Source organism: Sinocyclocheilus grahami, unplaced genomic scaffold (assembly GCF_001515645.1).
Source record: "Sinocyclocheilus grahami isolate Dianchi unplaced genomic scaffold, SAMN03320097.WGS_v1.1 scaffold1004.1, whole genome shotgun sequence".
Classification (NCBI taxonomy): domain Eukaryota; kingdom Metazoa; phylum Chordata; class Actinopteri; order Cypriniformes; family Cyprinidae; genus Sinocyclocheilus; species Sinocyclocheilus grahami.
In genome coordinates this window covers 503,923-515,896 of record NW_015506183.1, presented here as the reverse complement: position 1 = coordinate 515,896, position 11,974 = coordinate 503,923, and positions in this window count along the sequence as shown.

Here is an 11,974-nt window from a genome sequence, read left to right as displayed (position 1 = left end):
GCTACTTCACAGATTCCTATCAGACAGCAGCAAGTCTTTCTGGAATAGTCTACTCTTTTACATCCTCTGTTACTTTCTGGCATTCTAACATTCTCTTTTCTCTGTCTCCTTGCTCAGATGGACACAGCCGTCTTATGTCTGTTATCAGCGCTGACAGACAGTCTGGGTAACAGCAGCCTTCCATCTTTTATCTCTCTTACCTTCACACCAGTTCAGTCAGAGACTGTGAAAAAAAGCCCTTATACTGTACACACAGTGTTGGGAGTAACACTGTAATCTGTGCACTTTCTCAGTAACATAGGAGTGTAACAAAATGGTAACATGCTTTCCACTGGTTTGAACTCAACAAGAAATGTATTGCATATAATCAAGAAAGCATTCTGCTACTAAAGTCATGAGTTTGAATACACAAAACTGTACACAAAAATGTGTACCTTGAGTTGCAGATAAAGGCATCTCTTAAATGCGTAATGTTCTATTCTCAGAAATACATAGATTTTTTTTTCTCTTTAGTCATGCTGCTGACACATTGTTATAGTTTTCAATTATTGAAGTACTAAAAGAGCTTTTTTGTGTCCCATTTTATTTTTGTAGGTTTGTGAGGGTTGTAGTAGCAAGTCATTAGTACATGTATGCGACAAATTTTTTTTCTTCATTAAAAGGTAATGTATTATAATTTTGGAGAAGGTGTATTCATTTGAACCTACATACAGCAGATCTACTTTACAGTGTATCTTCAAATATCTATAGTGCTCATTACTCTTTATGATGTTCTTGTAGTTCATGCTGCAGTAAAAGCTCGCTCACATAAAAAGAGTATTGCCACCCTCTCGTCATTATCCAGCAGTGTCTGTGGGTTAGTTCTTAATGCATTCAGTGAGCGTGTGCGGACCTTCAAGAAGACATGTTAGAATCTCTATCCCAAAAAGTTGTACACATCAGCAGTGTTGGCCATGAGCAATGTGCATTATATACTCAGGTCACTTTTTAGAACTTTGTGTGTTACTTATTTCAAACATGTTATATGTAAATGCGGATTACATTTATGCATTTGGCAGGTGCTTTTATCAAAAGTTACTTTAAATTGATTTGCATAAGTACACTAAAAGCACACCATTTTATCAGTATATGTGTTTCCAGGACAATCTATTCTATACTAGATGCAAATGAGCATTCAGATGTTTATGTTATTATAGGGAGTTTTTGTCAAGATGATTACAGGATCAATGTACACATATACATAGATAATGCATAATACACATACATAAAACTACTGCCAAGTAAATTGCATTGATTGTGTCGTTACAATGGCACCTGTCAAAGGTCGGACAGTGGGCAGCAAGTGAACAGTCAGTTCTTGAATTTCATGTGTTGGAAGCAGGAAAAATGGTCAAGCTAAAATAACTTAGTGACTTTAACATGGGCCAAATAGTGGTGGCTCACATGTCACAGTGTCTCCAAAATGGCAAGTATTGTGGGATCCTCCCGGTATGCAGGCGTTAGTACCTACCAAAAGTTGTTTAAGGAAGGACAACCTGTGAACCGGAGTCAAGAGTCTCGAAGACCAGAGGGTACGAAGGCTAGTCCATCTTGTCTGATTACACAGAAGAGCTACTGTAGTTCAAATTGCTGAAAAAGTTAAAGCTGGCCATGATAGAAAGGTGACAGAACACACAATACATCATATGGGTCTTTGTAGCCACAGACTGGTCAGAGTGCAATGATGACCCCTGTTCACCAGCAAAAGTGGGCATGTGAGTATCAGAACTGCCATGGAGCAATGAAAGAAGGTTACCCGGCCTGATGAATCACATTCTCTTTCAGATCAGGTGGGTGGTCGGGTACGTGTGCAACATGTACCTGGGGAAGAGATGGTGGCAGGATGCACTATGGCAGGGGTGTTCAATCCTGCTCCTGGAGGACCAATATCCTGCAGAGTTTAGCTTCAACCAGCTCCAACACACTTGCCTGGAGGTTTCTAGTGAGTCTGATTATCTTGTTTTCTTTGTTTCAGGTGTGTTTAATTAGGGTTGGAGCTAAACTCTGCAGGAACTGTTTGGAAACCCCTGCTCTATGGGAAGAAGGCGGGCTGAATGAGGCAGTGTTCTGCTGGGAAGCCCTGGGTCCTGGCATCCATGTGGATGTTACTTTAACACGTAACACCTACCCAAAGATTGTTTCCGATCACGTACACCTTGTCATGACAATGGTGTTCCCTAATGGCATTGGTCTCTTTCAGCAGAATAATGCACCTGCCACACTGCAAAAAGTGTTCAGGAATGGATCGAGGTACATTACAAAGAGTTCCAGGTGTTGCCTTGGCCTCCAAATTCTCCAATCCGACTGAGCATCTATGGGATGTTCTGGACCATTAAATCCTAATCAATGGAAACCCCAACTTGCAGGACTTCAAGGAATTGCTGCTAATGTCTGTGCTAGATACCACGGTACATGTTCTGAGGTCCATGCCTCAATGCATCAGAGCTGTTTTGGCAGCATGAGCGGGACAGGCGCTAATGCTGTTTTAACCAAACTGCTACTTATTTCAGGTTATTTCACAAGTGACAGGCTATTCGTTTGGAGTCTAGTGTCTCTCTTGAGGTTCTGGCACAGCAGAGAAGCGGACTGGCCTGCGGTTTATTGAAATGTGATGATGCTCAGTATGTTCATTTCATGATTTAAAACTGTGGTCAATTGGCCACTTATCTTCCACCACCTGTCTTCATTGTTGCTCTTCTACAAGTGTAAAATAATCGCTATCTGAAAAGATTCTCTCTGGGAGTTGCTGATAATGCTGGCTATCTCCGATCAGATTTCCGTCTCTTTTGCCTGTTTGCAAGTTACATGTTGATTTCTGAGGCCTGGTTACCGTTAGCTTTGGGCAATGGCACTATATCTGGTAGCTCACCTCAGTGAACTCCTGAAAGGCCTGAGGGAAACAAATTCTGAGCATCGTCATTTTATTTTTCTATTTATGATTCCACGAATGTGCCTCTTGAGAACAAGATGTATGGATAAGCAACTACAACGCTACGCTAATGCCTAAGAATTATTTTGGGCCAGCTTTTCTGCAAGCATAGCAATGGTTCGTTCATTAACGGCTGAACATTTTGGAATAAGCTTTTTTTTTTCATTCCCTTCCGTAGCGCCTTTTTGTGTGTGCAGACGTCTCACCGAGTATGAGATGGATTATGGTGAGGAGCTATACCTTGCATTACCATGCATCCTGCATCAGGCTGTTGTCTACATTTTGGAAAGATGGCATTTAAAAACACAGACAAAGACCCAAATGTGCATCCAGCACCAGAGATTGACTAATTGGCATTGGATGAGAAGTTCAGTTTGTGGAAATATGATTAGCAATTGTTTGTATTCAGCAAAAACAGAAACGACCGACACATTCAAAGTCTCTGAGGTAAATGAACATCCAAAAGCACATTTATACTGAGAGAATAGAATGTTTTCTCATGAGGTAATGAACTAATTATATATATCATTTAGAGCTTATGACTTGTGTCCAAGGAGCTGAAAAAAACCCTCCCTCAATGCGACATAATGGTTTAGCACATCCGTCTGAATATCAGTAATTTCAAAACAAACAGGTACTTATTATGTTGTGATGAAAATCTAATCATTGATTTAATGTACTAAAAGTTTTAGTTCTTTTCATTTACCATTACTAAACTAGTAATGCTACCATGGAACCAGAGGCCTGTTCTGCCTTTCTGAGGTGTTAGGTGCATTTCGGGGGAAGGGTCCATAGACCCTCGTAATTGGCCATTTGGTTAGGTGATGGGGAGTTCGATATTATTTGTTAAATATAACAAAAAGTTGTGTGTCTGATTGGTCCAAATGCTACAACTGGTTTGAACTCAACAAGAAATGTATTGCATATAATCAAGAAAGCATTCTGCTACTATAGTCATGAGTTTGAATACACAAAACTGTACACAAAAATGTGTACCTTGAGTTGCAGATAAAGGCATCTCTTAAATGCGTAAGGCAAAAGCATGTTCTATTCTCAGAAATACATAGATTTTTTTTTTCTCTTTACTCAAGCTGCTGACACATTGTTATAGTTTTCAATTATTGAAGTACTAAAAGAGCTTTTTTGTGTCCCATTTTATTTTTGTAGGTTTGTGAGGGTTGTAGTAGCAAGTCATTAGTACATGTATGTGACTAATTTTTTTTCTTCATTAAAAGGTAATGTATTATAATTTTGGAGAAGGTTTATTCATTTAAACCTACATACAGCAGATCTACTTTACAGTGTATCTTCAAATATCTATAGTGCTCATTACTCTTTATGATGTTCTTGTAGTTCATGCTGCAGTAAAAGCTCGCTCACATAAAAAGAGTATTGCCACCCTCTCGTCATTATCCAGCAGTGTCTGTGGGTTAGTTCTTAATGCATTCAGTGAGCGTGTGCGGACCTTCAAGACATGTTAGAATCTCTACCCCAAAAAGTTGTACACATCAGCAGTGTTGGCCATGAGCAATGTGCATTATATATTCAGGTCACTTTTTAGAACTTTGTGTGTTACTTATTTCAAACATGTTATATGTAAATGCGGATTACATTTATGCATTTGGCAGGTGCTTTTATCAAAAGTTACTTTAAATTGATTTGCATAAGTATACTAAAAGCACACCATTTTATCAGTATATGTGTTTCCAGGACAATCTATTCTATACTAGATGCAAATGAGCATTCAGATGTTTATGTTATTATAGGGAGTTTTTGTCAAGATGATTACAGGATCAATGTACACATACGTAGATAATGCATAATACACATACATAAAACCACTGCCAAGTAAATTGCATTGATTGATTGATTGCGTCGTTACAATGGCACCTGTCAAAGGGCGGACAGTGGGCAGCAAGTGAACAGTCAGTTCTTGAATTTCATGTGTTGGAAGCAGGAAAAATGGTCAAGATAAAATAACTTAGTGACTTTAACAAGGGCCAAATAGTGGTGGCTCACATGTCACAGTGTCTCCAAAATGGCAAGTATTGTGGGATCCTCCCGGTATGCAGGGGTTAGTACCTACCAAAAGTTGTTTAAGGAAGGACAGCCTGTTAACCGGAGTCAAGAGTCCGAAGACCAGAGGGTACGAAGGCTAGTCCATCTTGTCTGATTACACAGAAGAGCTACTGTAGTTCAAATTGCTGAAAAAGTTAAAGCTGGCCATGATAGAAAGGTGACAGAACACACAATGCATCATATGGGGCTTTGTAGCCACACATCACATTCTCTTTCAGATCAGGTGGGTGGTCGGGTACGTGTGCAACATGTACCTTGGGAAAAGATGGCGGCAGGATGCACTATGGCAGTGGTGTTCAATCCTGCTCCTGGAGGACCAATATCCTGCAGAGTTTAGCTTCAACCAGCTCCAACACACTTGCCTGGAGGTTTCTAGTGAGTCTGATTATCTTGTTTTCTTTGTTTCAGGTGTGTTTAATTAGGGTTGGAGCTAAACTCTGCAGGAACTGTTTGGAAACCCCTGCGCTATGGGAAGAAGGCAGGCTGAATGAGGCAGTGTTCTGCTGGGAAACCCTGGGTCCTGGCATCCATGTGGATGTTACTTTAACACGTAACACCTACCCAAAGATTGTTTCCGATCACGTACACCTTGTCATGACAATGGTGTTCCCTAATGGCATTGGCCTCTTTCAGCAGAATAATGCACCCTGCCAAACTGCGACTTTTGCCTCAATAAACTCCTAACTTGTTGCTTATTAATAGGTAGTTGTTAAGATTAGGTATTGGGTAGGATTAGGGATGTAGAAGATGGAAATGCAAGGTCCCTATACTAAAGTGTTAACCCTAAAATTCATGAAAAATAAATGAAAAGCTTTTCTAAGAGACGTTTCTATAATTATTTCCCACTCACAGATAAATATTCCTTCCCTGAAGTTATCCCCATGCAGTCCATTCTTTGTCATATTAATTGATTTAGCAGTGGTGCACATTGCCAAGCAACACAAGTTCTGATCAAGCAAGAGAAGATTAAAAACAAACACAGCACTGTGATGAATAATTGAAATTGCAACATAGTCTTTAATTAACATTCTTTATTTTGGCGCCAAGATGTATTGTGGCCAAATTATCTGAAAATTTGATAAACATATCCATCAAATAAAAAGAGTGGTTGCATTTTAATATGGGCGTCTGTGGTTCAATGAGCCAGTCCGTGATGTTTCTTGGGCTTAATTAGACTTCATTCAAACGTGGGTACTAATCAACTCTCAGTTGGAGTCTTTCCTTGTATCACCATGGAGCCAGAGAGCATTCACACCCCAGAGACTTTAAAACACAGCCACAGTAAGGCTTGTAAAAAATTAGTTCCTACAAATTTGCTGTTCACTATCCTTCCAGAAAGAATTATTTGGAGCCCATTCAGTTAAAAACTCATGGTAATTGCGCATCTTGGCTGCTTATTTGGCGCTTGTCAGAAATATAAATGTGCTTGTGAATCCTAAAGTACGGATGCTAAATTGAAGGATATTTGCAATTATTTCTGTTTATATATATATATATATATATGCTTCAGTCTGCCGCTTTGCTGTGCATTTGAGTAAAAATGCTCCCTCTTATGGACTCTTATGCACTCTCTCCATTCATTTTCATCCAGTTCTTCTTAGCTAGTGGTCAAGTGACTCCAGTAAACATGAAGATGTAAACTTCTCGAGAAGTTTGCTTTTGAAATGTAGCCTTATTACAGAAAGTGGTGTTGCTTTTTCCTCTAGAGAAGCGACATTTATTAGCGGCCAGAACTCTGGACAAACAGCAATTAAGCACTGAACTGACGTTTTCACTTCTGCTGGCTCAATATCTCGGTATGCAGAACAATACATAATCGCATTTGGACAATATGTCTATTCTAATCCTAAGTAGTTTTTAATTTATGGTTTCCTTGAGCACTCTCATAAATCAGCAAGCTTATTTTAGTGTAAGCCAGCAATGGGGAATGAGGCCTTGGCTCTTTTCCTCAAACCATGTGATAATGGTGTGCTTATGTACTGCTGTCTCTCTTTTTCTATCTGGAGGTGTGGGTATTATTCAAGGGGTCAAGGTTTGGCTGGTTTTGCATGGCCTAGTTATTTCCTGCTGGTAGATGCCATAAGTACACCATCTGCCTGCAAAACGCATCTTTGTCAAGGCCACGTTTCCTCTTTTTCTACAAATTGTACGTCAAAAATTATTTGTGCAATCTGGCCTATTGTAAATGTTATTAATATTATTTTTGTCATTATTATTATTATTGTTATTATTATTATTATTATTGCAAGCAAAATAAATGTGAATAAGTTAATTCATTCATTCATTCATTTATTTTTTACTTACTAGCATTATATCACAGTAGATATTGTAATTGTGATGAATTACGTTTCCTCTTTTTCTACAAATTGTACGTCAAAAATTATTTGTGCAATCTGGCCTATTGTAAATGTTATTAATATTATTTTTGTCATTATTATTATTATTGTTATTATTATTATTATTATTGCAAGCAAAATAAATGTGAATAAGTTAATTCATTCATTCATTCATTATTTTTTACTTACTAGCATTATATCACAGTAGATATTGTAATTGTGATGAATGGGAATGCTAATGGAAGGCTTTCTTCAAATACTGGAGACCTCCTTGGCATTATAACTTTGCTTATGCATGAGTGCATGTCTGTCTTTTTTTCACTCACCTCTCCTTTCCTAGTGTGTCCTTAACGTGAAGGATTTTCTTATATTTGCAGGGCTGATTGCACATGAACAGAGGTCAAACTTATGAGTGCTGCTAATTGTAAGTTGAGCTTTGGCCGCCTTGGTTTAATTTTTTCTATGGAAGTGCTTAGAATCAGAGGTCTCATCTCCACTACATTTGTTCTTATGGTGGAAAACGGTTTATGCTTAGCACTACAGACATTGTGTTGAAAAAGACTATAAGTATACTGACTAAGTATACGGTATTAAGTGTTGTATTTGGGTGAATTTTAAAATATATTATATTGTATTATATTACTTTTTGGTAGAATTGATCATTTGTTTTGAAGTCATTAGTGCTTTTACTAAGAAGGTATTCAGCTTAGGGCACATCCTTAATGTGAACTTTGTGTGTGAAAAAGGTCATGCAGTTTGTAATTATATATTTTTAATTTAATTTAATTTATATATATATATATATCTCCACCCAAAAATGCTTTTCTGAAAGGGTCATGGACAGACTTTTCTTCACATGGCCTCATGGCATAGTAAATGTCCACTGGATGCACTTTTCAGAATCTCAACAGAAGTAGTACGTAATATGGGTATATATTTTCTTTTAAATATTGTGAATACTACTCAGTTTACTTAATGTTTTTGTGTCTATATATAAATATGTCTACTATATAACAGGTACATAGGCATATTCGGATGCAGGGATGGTTTGTGTCAGCCATAATGTGTTTTGGTCTACTAAGAGCATGAAATCAATAAAATGTTAAGAAGTGTTGGTGCTGTGTTGGGTTCAGTCTTAATCTCTTAAAGTTACTGACTGAAACGGGACATAACTTGCAGCTGTACAAACTGACAAATGCACAAGTGAACTTGAACTACAGTAAGTTGCGCAGTAGTCAGAATGTGTGAATACATTCACGAATTTGAAATAAATAAAAAAAAATCACAATGTTGTAATACAATACTTGTTATTTCGGGAGATCTGTTTTTCTAAAAAACAATGCGAGTGTGATGCTATTTTTGTTAAAAGTGATTTGTTCTCATCAACTAAAATGTTATTTTTATATACTACAATAGTGTCATTATAGTCACTGTACAATGACTAAACATAGTCAATATGACACAATTAAATAATGACTAAATTTAAAAACAATTTTCATCAAAAAAAACTGACTAAAACTCAAAACTGTGTAGAAATGAACACTGGTTGGATTCACTGTGAAATCACAGACATGTAACGAAGCCATTTGAGAACCTGATTTGTATTTTTATAAACTTTAGAGTAGTTTATCTTATTTATTAACCTACTACCATGACCCCATCAGAAACCCCAGCTTTAGCGTTCCTAAACCTGACAAGCATGGGAATTCATGTTGGTCTAATCTGGTCAATAGGGAAGAGAGAGTACAGCGTGTGTTTAGGGTCCAGTCAGACGGCATTCGTTCCCCCCTGCAGACCTCCCTAACAGTTCCAGCCTTCACAAACCACAGATTAGCTCCATTTCCACAATTAACTGGCATGGGACGAGAATGATTTAAAACCTGCTGGCTTCTCTCCTGCTGGCTCTGCAGACACCACACGTTTACCACATGGTGAAATGAGAACGCGCTGCGCCAATCGTCTTGGGGGGTGGACCACCTTCCAGCCATATTCTGTCTAATTACCCCTGGCCTCCTATGGTAATACCCAGACTACCCATTGGCACTGTCTTATTCACCCTGGTTTGTCTGGACCCCTCTGGAAGAACAAAAGATTCATCTTATGTTGTGTGATGTCACCATTGTCCCCTCAGATATGATTTTGTTTATGTTTTTGTCAGTGTGAGGGGCTGTTTATATCTTTAATAGGTTAAAGTGAAAGTTCACCCAATGATGAAAATCTGTCATCATTTACTCACCCTCAAGTCATTCAAGACCCATAAGATGTTGGTTAATCTTTGAAATACAAATTAAGATATGTTTAATGAAACCTGAGATGATTCCGTCCTTCCCTTTAAAGTCCAAGTAACCAACTTAAAAGATCCAAAATGGTCATAAAGTTGTCGTTAAATGAATCCCAGGTTCAATCCAAGTCTTGGGAAGAGATATGATTGCTTTATATGACGAATAGATTTTATTTAGCTAATTGTTTTGGATACCTGGACTTTTAATGGAAGTACAAACTCCTTTTATTAAAAAATCTCAATTAGTTTTTTGAAGATTGAGCAAAGTCTTAAGGGTGAGCAAACGATGGCATAATTTAAATTTTAGAGTGAATTATCCCTTTAATATTCATAAATCCACTGAGAATTTTGTTTCTATAACCCTTTGGAAGATTTGTTCCTACATCTCTCTGATTAAACATTTTTTTGCACTCTTTTCTGGTCCCAAAATTCTGCTTTAGCCATCCTTATGGCACAACATTCACCCCATAATAAGCCTTTCTGCCATTTCCATGGGCAGCTAAATAAATCAGGACTGTTATTCTCCCCAGGAGGGCCTGAAACAATCCCGAGGCTGCCCATCCGACCCACAACAGTCCAATTAGGAGTATTGGGTTGGTGCTGATCCAGCAGTCCCAGTTGGCTGCATGGCATTGAGGTCAGGGGGAGCAACACCATGGGGACATGCAGGACAGATTTTGGAAACTTTCACCTTACAGCAAAGAGTCTCGAGCAGAATTCACTGGGTTTAGTCCACTTTAACTAGGGTTTGCCATCAAATCAGATGCTGCTAATTCAAGAATGTGACAATGAAAGATTAAAATATAGTACTTGTTGCTGGTCTCATCACTGACTATTTTGGATTTGATTTAATCAAATGTATTTGAAAGGGAAAGGCTTTTTAGACTGATTGAGTAAAGATGATATCTGGAAGAAGATGTCAGATAAACTGATGGGTATATGTGTATTACAGGCCGAAACAAACAGGCATTCACAGTATCTCTCCTTTAGTCTTTTTGAACTAATAACTTCTGCTATGTATTTACAGTATTTGATGGATGGAATTTGGATCAAATGACACTTTGACTATTAGTAGAACTGATGTAGTTTGACTCTTCTGATTTACAATGGCTTATATGGCATTGTTAAATACTTGATTTTGATTTGTCGACTGTAGATACCCAAATGTAACTCATCTTTTGTTAAAATGATACAACAAATCAATTTAGATATCGATTAAACAACTGAGAAATGGATAAATAAATGGAGAAAAGATAAATCAAGTAGTTATTTATCAATGTGGATAAATAGGATTAAATTAAAAATATTAAATTAAGAAAAACATAGATTAGTAAGCATATTGGAATACAATATTATGTTTACCAAATTACAGATATATAAAAATGAATATGGTTTTAATTGGATTTGTCATTACAAAGTGATTGATAAAATTTGTGTTATACTGCTTTTTCTATTACCCTCAGTTTCTCAAATAAATATTGAGTGTCAGACACATTTCAAGGTTGTTGCTAAGAAGTAGTTTCAGGTTTGTTGACCACATTATATTTGCAAATCAATTCACCACATTCTTTCCAAACAATTACAGAACTGACTAGACTGTTTTGAAAGATGATGTTCACATGTGAATGAGGTAACCACTTTATGTTGCACCTCAGGTACACAGTACATTTTCAATAATACATGTTTGATGTCAGTTATTCCTTATCTAAAACCTGTTTCTCTTATTTTCTTGGTGGTATGTATCTCAGTATTTCCTATAGCTAATGGGTTAATTTTAGGCCCAGGGTCAATGTTGAGGCGTGGATTGTTTATATGGAAGTTCTTTTTTTCTGTCAACTCCACCCTTTCTGGATTCAGTTGATAGTAAACTGTGCGAGTGTTTGTGCGGGAGCGTTTGGTTGATGTGTGTGCTTGGCAGCCTGAAGACAGAATAGTGGTAATCCTTTTATCAAATGCTCAGATGGAAACAGATGACTTTTGCTCCCTCTGGGCTAATCTCCATCACCATGGCCAAATCATTAAACATGAGAGAGAGAGGGAAGGATGGAGAGAGACAAACATCTGAAGGTCAAATACATTCATGCAAAGTATACATAGACCTACAGTACAATACTAACACTCTCTCTCTCACACACACAAACCAATATTTAAAGCAGTCAGAGGCATCGGAATTGGTTCTTTAGATAGGAAGCGATATTTGAGCAACATTTCTCCCTGTACCATATTCACATTCTTCACTCTTTTAAAAATATGAGCAAATTAGTCTAACCGTGTTCTGTTATAAGAATGAAATTAATTTGTAAGGGTCAG